Here is a 9995-nt window from a genome sequence, read left to right as displayed (position 1 = left end):
TATACTAAAAACATTGAATTGTAGACTTTTAAAGGGTGAATTGTATGATATGCGAATTATCTTAATAAATTGTATCTCAATAGATTATACATCAATAAAACTGTTTAAATATATTATTTTAAAAACTAGTTTACCCTGATGGAATACTTTTTAAGAATTCTTAACTCTCATTATTCTAAGGCTGAGATCAGGAGTAACCTTTTCATCTATAATTAAGTTTCTTCGGTATAGTATCCTGATCAATGACACTAAACCTACCAAATATGTCAACCTATAGAAATAAATTGATACTCTGGTTTGTGTGTCCATCCAGTGAGTTTTTCCAGTCCAAATAATTTCCCCAAAGTTTGGTCACACTGGGGGTGAACTGGTAGAACTGATTTCAGCAAACCGCAAAGCTAAACACCTGGCCTGTGATAGACTCACACAAGTACTATATCCCCAAAAGACCCTGTCTAAAATAGCCATCCAGTCAGCCAGCTGGCCTCTTGCTTTTTCTTTTTGACAGGTCTAAACTATCATATATTGGGTGGAATATTATTTTTTCAATGCAGAACTATAAAGATTGCTAGTGGAAATATGTAGTACTGCATCACAAAAGAAAAATAAGCCAGAAATAAATTTAAAATAAGTTATAGTTCCTAATTTTTTATAATGGATGTGAAAATATTGCAGGAATAAATAGCGATTTGGCATTTGCATTACCACTATGTCAATTATTAATAGGACTGAATTAGAGAATGAATAACTCATGCCATAAGCATACTGTTTGTGGATCGATGAAAATATTCAGTGTGCTCCAGACTGGTTAAGTTTATCCAGTTATCATGAAATTGCACAACTTGAGGGATACAACATAAATTGTATTCTATCTAAATGGTGCTTTCTGGGTTTGTACAAAATGGAAAGTCTGATTTATCTGACAACTCTTCCAGAATGGTAGGAGACCAAGAAATCTCAAAGGAAAGTGGTTCTTCATATTATTTCCTCTTACTTTACCCAAGGGTAGGATTGTATCAGGTCTCTTACTTCGCTTTTTGAAACTGAAGTCACTACAGTGCTCATTATTTATAAGTCCATGGGGCTGATGTCTGTTCGACACTTCAGAGAAATTTAGGCTCTATTTGGTTCCTACAGACTTATAGATTCATATGCGTTAGCGACTGTATTAACATTATGATATCCAGTTGGCTTAGTTTTCCACGGCTTGTCCTCACCAGGTAGTGGTGTCCGAGACATTACTGATTTTCAGGGGAGATTACAAATAGAAATGGACTAAATGCATTTTGTGGACTCACATACAGTTTTGCCATGTCTTAAGCCTGCTCTCTTGGCATGGGTGAAGATAGAACCAAGCATCAAATCAGTCCGTGAAGTGCAAACAACATGGTGGAAAAGAACTTAAAGACATAATCACTTATCCTGGGGGACATGTTTATTACCCAATATGTATATATCTGATTATATATGTATTATATAGCACAGAAAATGTTATATATGTGCATGTTTACATCTAATGTGTCATGTATATATACATACATATGTATATATATCATAGAAAGTATTACATGCACATATGGGATCCCTAAAGTATAGATACATAGATAATATATATATATATTTTTTGTAGATTGATAGTGTCTCTGACAAGATTACATTTGTCTAAATATTGCCAGATTGTATGGAAACTTTTATACACATGAAAGATGAATGCAAGAAAAGATTTGTCTAGTTAAGGAAAATACTTGATTTTCTTAATCACCTAATGGATAATTGTTTCCATTTGTTAATTCTAGGAGTAAGTTATCTCTCCAATTATTCATTACTGTAAGGAATCTCTTCACTTTTCTGTAAGATATTCCTAGAAGTTATGTAATAAAGCATATCAATGAGAAGTGGATCTTTTTTTCCTATGGCAATAATGTTACCATTAGGCCTGGCTTCTCTGACATGAATTCAAGAACAAAATGATTCAGAGTAAAAACTAACAAATACTAAAATCTCTACAGTTGTTTAAAAGAAAATTATGTTCGAAATTCTATAAAATGACATAAAGTCTACAAAGTGATATAAATGTGTACATCAATTATTCAAAGAATCTCAGTGCACTACAACATACATATATAAAGCTTAACTATTATAACTGTACTGTATCATAATGACTTATTTAAAACGAACAATCCAGCTCTAATAACCATTACATTAATTATACATGATTCAAAAATAATTTTGTTTGTATTCTTATAATCCAGAAGTTGAGAGGCATAATGTTTTGCCAAATTCTTACTAAAACTTCTTAGTGAAGTTTGAGTGAATATTTTTTTCCCTTGAAAAATTTTCCTGCTGTAAGAAAAAGTTGTCTTCAAAATCACTGAACAGTTCTGATTAACAGAATTTTGTTGTGATTCTTCTATATGTCAGGGACAATATAGGCAATGAGGTCACAAAATTGAATAATACACAACCCTGTCTATGAGGAATTCATAGGAAACAGATGTATAAGCCGTTGATTTCCACACAGCCATGAGCTATGCATGAGGTACTACAGAGCACAGGGAAGCTGGAGTTTTGGGAAAAGAGAGGATACTTGAGATGAAACTTAAATTCAAGATGGATAGGAATTTGTGGGATGAAGTAGAATGATCAGGAAATATTTTAGAGAGAGGGTTACCTGGGCTGTGCTCAAGATTAAGTCATCAGAAAATAGAGACCCTGCAGTATTTATATATTGGAAGTCCTTATTAAGAAACATAGTTCGTTAAATTAAATGCTCACTGAGTATTTTATTATGTATTGGGCAATGTTCTAGGTGCTGCAAATACAATTAACAGACAAAAGTCCCTGACCTTTACACTCTAGTGGAGGAGATAGATAAAATGATAAAATGATAAAATGATAGATAAAAATGATAAAATGAGGAGATAAAAGGAGATAGATAAAATGATAAAATGATAAAATGATAGATAAAAATGATAAAAATTGAATCAAAAAGTAAACGCATGATACAATGTCAGATAGTAATGAATGTCATAAATGAAAAAAAAAAAAGTAGAGTAAGGGATTGGAGAGTGATAGGGTGCCATTTTAGATGGGCTGGGATGGTCAAGGAAATCATCTCTGAAGAGGTAGTTTTGAACAGAATGAAGTTAGTTGAAAATCCATATGAATATCTAATGGAGAAATAGCATTTCAGATACTAAGAACAGCTTATACAAAGGGTCTGAGGTGGAACTTTACCTTAGTATGTTTAAAGATCAATGAGGAGGCCAAAATGACTGGAGCACACTAAATGAAAAGAATAACAGGAGATGAGTTGGAGAAGTGGCCAGAGGCCAGCTTATATAAAGCCTTTGTATTTACCAAAGCTGTTTTCTTGAGTTCTTAGTTCCATAGCTGTCATGTATTTCTCAGAATGCCTTGCAGTTGGAGATATGTATACATATGAAAGAGTTCTGACTACTGGAATGTGGTGAAGATGTCCCAGATGACTTCAAGATTTATTCACATAAATGTTCTATAGGATTCTTTCCTCTTTCTGCTTTCCTATCTCATGGAGGACTCCAAGACCTATTCTCTGACTAACCACATGGAAGACTGATCATTGACGAGGAATATTTACTTTGGACTTTATATAAGCACAAAATGGTTAACTATGCTAAGCCACCAAGATTTGGGGGTTTGTTATAACAGCCATTGACTCTGACTAATAAAGCTACGTGGTAGGTAGGATTAGAAAACAGTCACCTATTAAATTTTGTATTTAAATTAATTATCTTTTTTATTTTATAATTTATCCTATATCTGCTCCCTACCTCCAACTAGAAAAACCTTAAAGAAGCTACGTGGCCCAGCAGATCAATCTGAAGGCTTTTGTTTTAAAGTGAAGGGATAGCCACTCTTTGTCTAATGACACTGAGGGTTATAAACATGAACTTCAAGGCTTGTAGGAATGATAAGCATCTGCCTTTTCCCCATAACAAGCCCCTGATTCCCTAACTCTTTCTCTGCCTAGTTCCAAGAAAAATAGCAGGAGTGATCACAAGTGCAGAAGAAAAATACAGTTATTTATTAAGCAGAACTGAAGTTTGGACTACCTCATTCATAAATAACAAAAGATTATATGAGAAAAGAACTTGGAGAATGTCGTTGAGCAGTTAATAAATTAACCTTGAAAAGATATAATTCTCCCCCATTTGCATCTTTTGTAAACACATGGTTATTATAGTTCCCAACAGCCTTGTTAACCACCTCCACTGGAATGTTTCTCTAGTTTTGTTTTTAATTCTTTCTCAAGTGTCATGGTATTACTATGAACATTCATTGCTTCATTTTTTTTTTTATTATTGAGCATATACTCTATTTCTTGAATTGTTCTAGGTTCTAGAAATATAAAACTCTCTGATTTCATGAAGCTCAAGAAAAAAAAAGTAATTTGATTATTTTATGACTTAGCTTGGTTTTACTTTTTATATTAGTTTCCAGTCACCATGATGAAAAATTACCACAAATTTAGTGACTTACAACCCTGCAAATTTATTCTCTTACAGTTCTAGAAGTCAGAAGTCTGAAATGCGACTTAACAGGACAAAATCAAGGTGCGGGCAGGGCTGGTTCTTCTGGAAGCTCTAGGGGAGAATCTGTTCCTTGTCTTTTCCAGCTTCTAGTGGTTGCTGGCTTCTTTGGCTTGTGGCCAAATCACTCTAATCTCTGCTCCTATTATCATAGTATCTTCTCCTATGAGTTTCCTTTGTCCCTCTTTTAATGACCCTTGTCATTTTATTGGGTCCACCAGGATAATCCAGGGTAGTCTCACCATTACAAGATTATTAACTTAATTATATCTGCAAAGTCCCTTTGGCTATGTAAAGTAACGTATTATTAAATTCTGGGGATTAGGATCTGGATATCTTTGGGAAGATAGAGCACATTTTTCAGCCTACCACACTTTTTCAGCATTTAAGATCAAAGAATGTATTTCCTTTTGGGGACGATTTCAGTTGGAGTGTAACGGAAGTTGTTTTATGAAAAAACAATTTCATTTTCTTTCTCATAATTTTCAGGTAGGCGGCTGTAACATGAAGGCACATATGAGTTCCATTATACTTGCGGGCAGGGTGTTCAGAGACCCAGTTTTACCACTTTCTAGACTGTGATCTGGAGCAAATTCCTTAACCACTATGAACATTAGTTTCTTCATCTCTATAAAATGGTAATAACAGGACCTTAGTCAACTGTTGTTTTCTGTTGTCTGAAGATCAACTGAGATAATTAAAATAATTCGGCTTATTGTAGGCAGGATCACTCAACTTTTGGTGCACAAACTTCTAGGGAATAGGAATTGGTGAATCTTTGATCCTCTCTATTTACATGAACATTTGTTTGTATATATAAACACATTTTTGGGGATAATAGTTTCTCTATTTTTTATTACATTTTCTAAGGGTTTATAAACTTGTCAAATCCTAAAAATCATTGGATTAGATAATCATCCTATTTCCCGTTTTCTCTCAACTTCATCAGGAGTGGGACTGGTTTACTCCCTTCATCAAAATCACAAATGTGGCATGTATGTAGGCAAACTCTTCTGAGTGAATACTAATATATGACAACATCAGTGGTACAGGTGATTTCAAGTACACAGAACACATCCTATTTGAAGTAGTTGATATGCTTACCTAAAATATCAATATCCTTATGATATTTCTGCATTTGAAGTTTCATGTCCCATTCCAACTTGTAGTGCTCTTCTTAGGGGAATAAGCATGACTGCAGCTGCTAGTAACCTGATTTGTCTGGATTTTTCAATTACATTTTCATCCACATGATTCAAAACCCATCAAGTGCTCCTATCTTCACTTTGCTAACACTCACTGGCAATTTTTCAGCTTGCCCATCTCAGCCCAGCGCACGGAACCATGAGCCTGTTTTGTGGACTAAAGCGATTTGATTGGAGGCACTTTATTGAACCCATGGGTGTGGCTTGGTTATTTCAAGACTCAATACTTCCCTAATGCTGTGACTCCATGATATAATCTTATCACATTGTATGACAGACTGCGAGTTCCCTGAGAACAGAGCTCACATTTTGTTTGTTTCTTTATCCCTTACACGTAATATCTTACCTAGAATATAGTAAGTGCTCAGAAAATATTTGTCATATTAATCAAATATATCAGTACCAAACTCATTTTTTTTCTGATGAAATTTATCTTTCTTTCTATTTCTTTCTCTATTAATGGTATCACTTTGAAACCGTAACAACTTATATCAGAGGTCAGTAACTATGGCTGTCGGGATAAATCTAGCTGCAACCTACTTTTGTAAATCAAGTTTAATTGGAACATAGCAGAGCTTAGTAGCTGAAACAGAGACTGTATGGGCTGGAAAGCCTAAAATATTTTCTACCTCGCTCTTTACAGAAAAGGTTTGCCAACTGCTGACTTATGTGATGATGCCCATCAAAGTTGTCTCCTAGGATGGAAAAGATTTTACCATGTTGCTTTCATAAATATGATTCCTCTCACTGATTCTTTTTCAAATCATTCTTAATTTCTACTTATACCAAGTGGTACCTTGCTGTTGAACTCTTCCTAAGTCAAGATTAGACGTATCTCTGGAGGGCAGCAATTATATCATATTTATCTTGCATCTTCAACTTAACTCAGTAACTGTTGATTGTTTGATGTGTGTTCTTCTCCAAGTATCTGACCAAATAGTTTAATGTTTGTGATCCTCTCCAGGCTTTCTTGTAGGTATTTAATGTACAGCATAAAGTTTTTTAAAAGTTATTTACCTGCATTTCACTGAAGGTTCTGCACAAATAGATGCTTCAGGGCTCATTAAAGAGAGTCTCTGTAGTGGGCAAAAAGCCCAGAAATGGCATTGTGTTAAATAGAATTAGAAAATTTTGAGACAGGATAAGAATAAAATATCCACTGGCTTCCTATAGCACTTTTAATGATTTTAGAGTATATTGTTTAGCAACAAAATAATCAATAATAATAAGAAAAAGAAAATCTATGTAGCATGGAGTGGTTTTTTTTATCTTTCATCTTTTATCTAAAAATATTTTAAAATATATAAACTGCTAATATAAAAGAGTACAGAACAAGCTTACTTAGAAATGGTAAGAAAGATATATCTTATTCTGGACTGGTTGAGTAACATTACTAACCACAGAGGTTATGGAAGATGAGATCAAACATTTTAAAACATTTCTCTTTTAGAACATGCTCCAAATTCAGGCCATGGGAGGGGTTAGTCTTTTTATTTTCTATGATGTCCTTAATGGAAAAACTTAAAACATATGAACTTATTTCCTCAAATATTCTACATATCTGATGACAGAGCTTTTCATAGGGCTTCCAGAAATATCAAGACACATTTTTGAGTATAAATTTTGTAATTTACACTCACTAAGTAAGATAGAACCTTGAGACACGTGGCATGTTTCTATCACCAAATGGCTACAAAATAATATTAAGAACTATCAGATGCATTGAAATAAGTGGACTCATCCTAAACCTGAGCTGAATACCACACAAAGGTGAAAAGACAGCTAAGGTTACCTCAGGCTAGGAGTGGTCTGTGAGAGTGAAGGGATACAGGGGCAAGGGTCTTTGCTTTCTTTTTTGTATTATTATTATGTTTTATGATTCTGGCAACATAGGGTAATTTTATAATTTCATGATATTTTAATACTGAAAAACCCCCAAACCATAAATAGTCATATATGAGCCTGGAAATGGGTATTTAAAAATTCTGAAGTCTAGAAATATTTCAATCAACCAAAATTTGATTAAAATAATATAGTATACAAATATCACACAGACACTTACAGACATAAGCATATCTTTGTATGTGTCTATCTATCTATCATCTATCTATCATCTATTATCTACCTACCTACCTACCTACCTACCTATTTATCTATCAATCTGTCTATCTGTCTGTCTGTCTATCATCCATCCATCCATCCATCCATCCATCCATCCATCCATCCATCCATCATCTACTTACCTATTGCTTTACAGCAAATGGCAATTTTCAGAGCAGTTGTCGCCAATATAATTACAATAGTAATGAGGCCTGTAAAAGTTAGGGTGAATAACAAAAAGATTTCCTTTTTTGTATGTAGCTTCATAGCTGAATCCTAGGAAACAGATAATACATTTTTTACTTATAGGTTACACTGCATGTACTCTTTATCTCACTAAAAACATAAAGTCTAAGTCCTCATTGTTAATATTTCAATGTTACAAGGTTGAATAACCTTGGACAAGATTTAACTTTCATGTTAATGTGGAGGGTAGGTCAATTTTTATTGCTGGGGGAGTCAACATAATTATGTAATATTTTACAAGAAGTTGAGAGACAGTGATAAATTTATGATCCTGTTGAGTCTCTGTATATATCTTATTCTAACCTAGAAACTACTCTTCTGACAGCTCATGTTTAAATCTTATTAGGTATATACTTAAAATTATGCCAAAACTCCACCCCTGCCAACCACACTATCACCCTCATCACCTCCTACATTCCTTCTATCTTACTTAGTATTTCTAAAACGTTTTTAATCTTATTGTTTCCTTCTCCCACTCTATCCCATAGTTAGTACTTATTTTTGCTCCACTTTTTGGATTTTAATATTATTCTGATTAAGAAGTGTCAAGTTTCCATCTCCAAGTTTTCCTTCGCTCAGACATCTTCTGAAACCCACTCAAATGCTTATCTCACTAGGGTCCCCAAATGTCCTGCTGAGTTTGAGAGTGTAGTAATGTGAATTGCACTGTTCTTCCTATCGAAAATGTAGACTACAGGTGTCTTAGTCTGTTCAGGCTGCTATAAAAAAATACCATAAACTAGGTGGATTAAACAATAAACATTTCTCCCCCACAGTTCTGAAAGCTGGGAAGTCCAAGATCCGAGTTCTGGCAGATTCAATGTCTGGGGAAGGCCCATTTCCTGGGTCATAGGTAGCTGCCTTCTTGCTATATCCTCGCAGGGTGGAAAGAGGGAAAGAGAGATCTCTGGGATCTCTTGTATAAGGAACTAATCCCATTTGCGAGGGATCCACCTTCATGACCCAATTATCTTCCAAGGGTACCACCTCCTACACCATCATATTGGAGATTAGGATTTCAGTATGTGACTTTCAGGGTGAGACATTCAGTCCATTGCAACAGATTAAGTAAAAAGTACATCTAAAAGCAAGTCTCCTCTTGATTCTTTAAGCACTGCTTCTCCTCTAGAACCCGTTTCCTCTTTTGTCTAAAAAGAAACATATTGGAGCTTCAGTGGTACCTGATAATCGCTATTTTTTATTGGAGAATCCAGAATGTAATTACAATGTTCAACCCCAAGTTAGGACAGAAGATGTCCCTGTCCTTGATGTACAATGAGCAGGGAAAGAATGAGAGGCAGGTTAATGTGTTTCCTTTCAAAAGCCAATTGTATGGCATCACTAACATGGGAATTTAGAAAGTCTTGAACGACTTCATCATTTGGGTCTTTGAAATAGTTTAACTCACTCCATTTGGGGTAAGTCACCTACACAGAACTCACCTATGAGAGATAGAGATGAAAGAGCCAGTTAGATCCCAGGAGCCGATCACACTTTTCCAGGTCCCACCGCAGAGCTCTTGTTGACTTCTGATGGTAGTACTTGGGGGAGAACCACCATTGTGTTCCGCTTTTTTCTCTGACAATGCAAATGACTTCATGCAAATCAAAATCTGCCTGGGCCTCATATTTTTCATCTAGAAAATATGGGAATTGAATGAGATGAATAGATTCCTTCTAGCTGTAACATTATATCAATATCATTATTTGGATTATTATTCTGACTTTTCACATCCTCCAGGGACCCTGGCGCAGGAACTAAAAATTGGACAGGAAGTTAGGCACCCTGTAGTCTTAATAGATAATGAGGCGATGATAGTCACCACTTTCTGGGCCTCAACTTTTTCTTCTGTAATGGGGTTCAGTGGAGAGCA

The sequence above is a fragment of the Pteropus vampyrus genome, unplaced genomic scaffold, assembly GCF_000151845.1.
Source record: "Pteropus vampyrus isolate Shadow unplaced genomic scaffold, Pvam_2.0 Scaffold25, whole genome shotgun sequence".
Taxonomy (NCBI): domain Eukaryota; kingdom Metazoa; phylum Chordata; class Mammalia; order Chiroptera; family Pteropodidae; genus Pteropus; species Pteropus vampyrus.
This window is presented reverse-complemented; position numbering follows the sequence as displayed.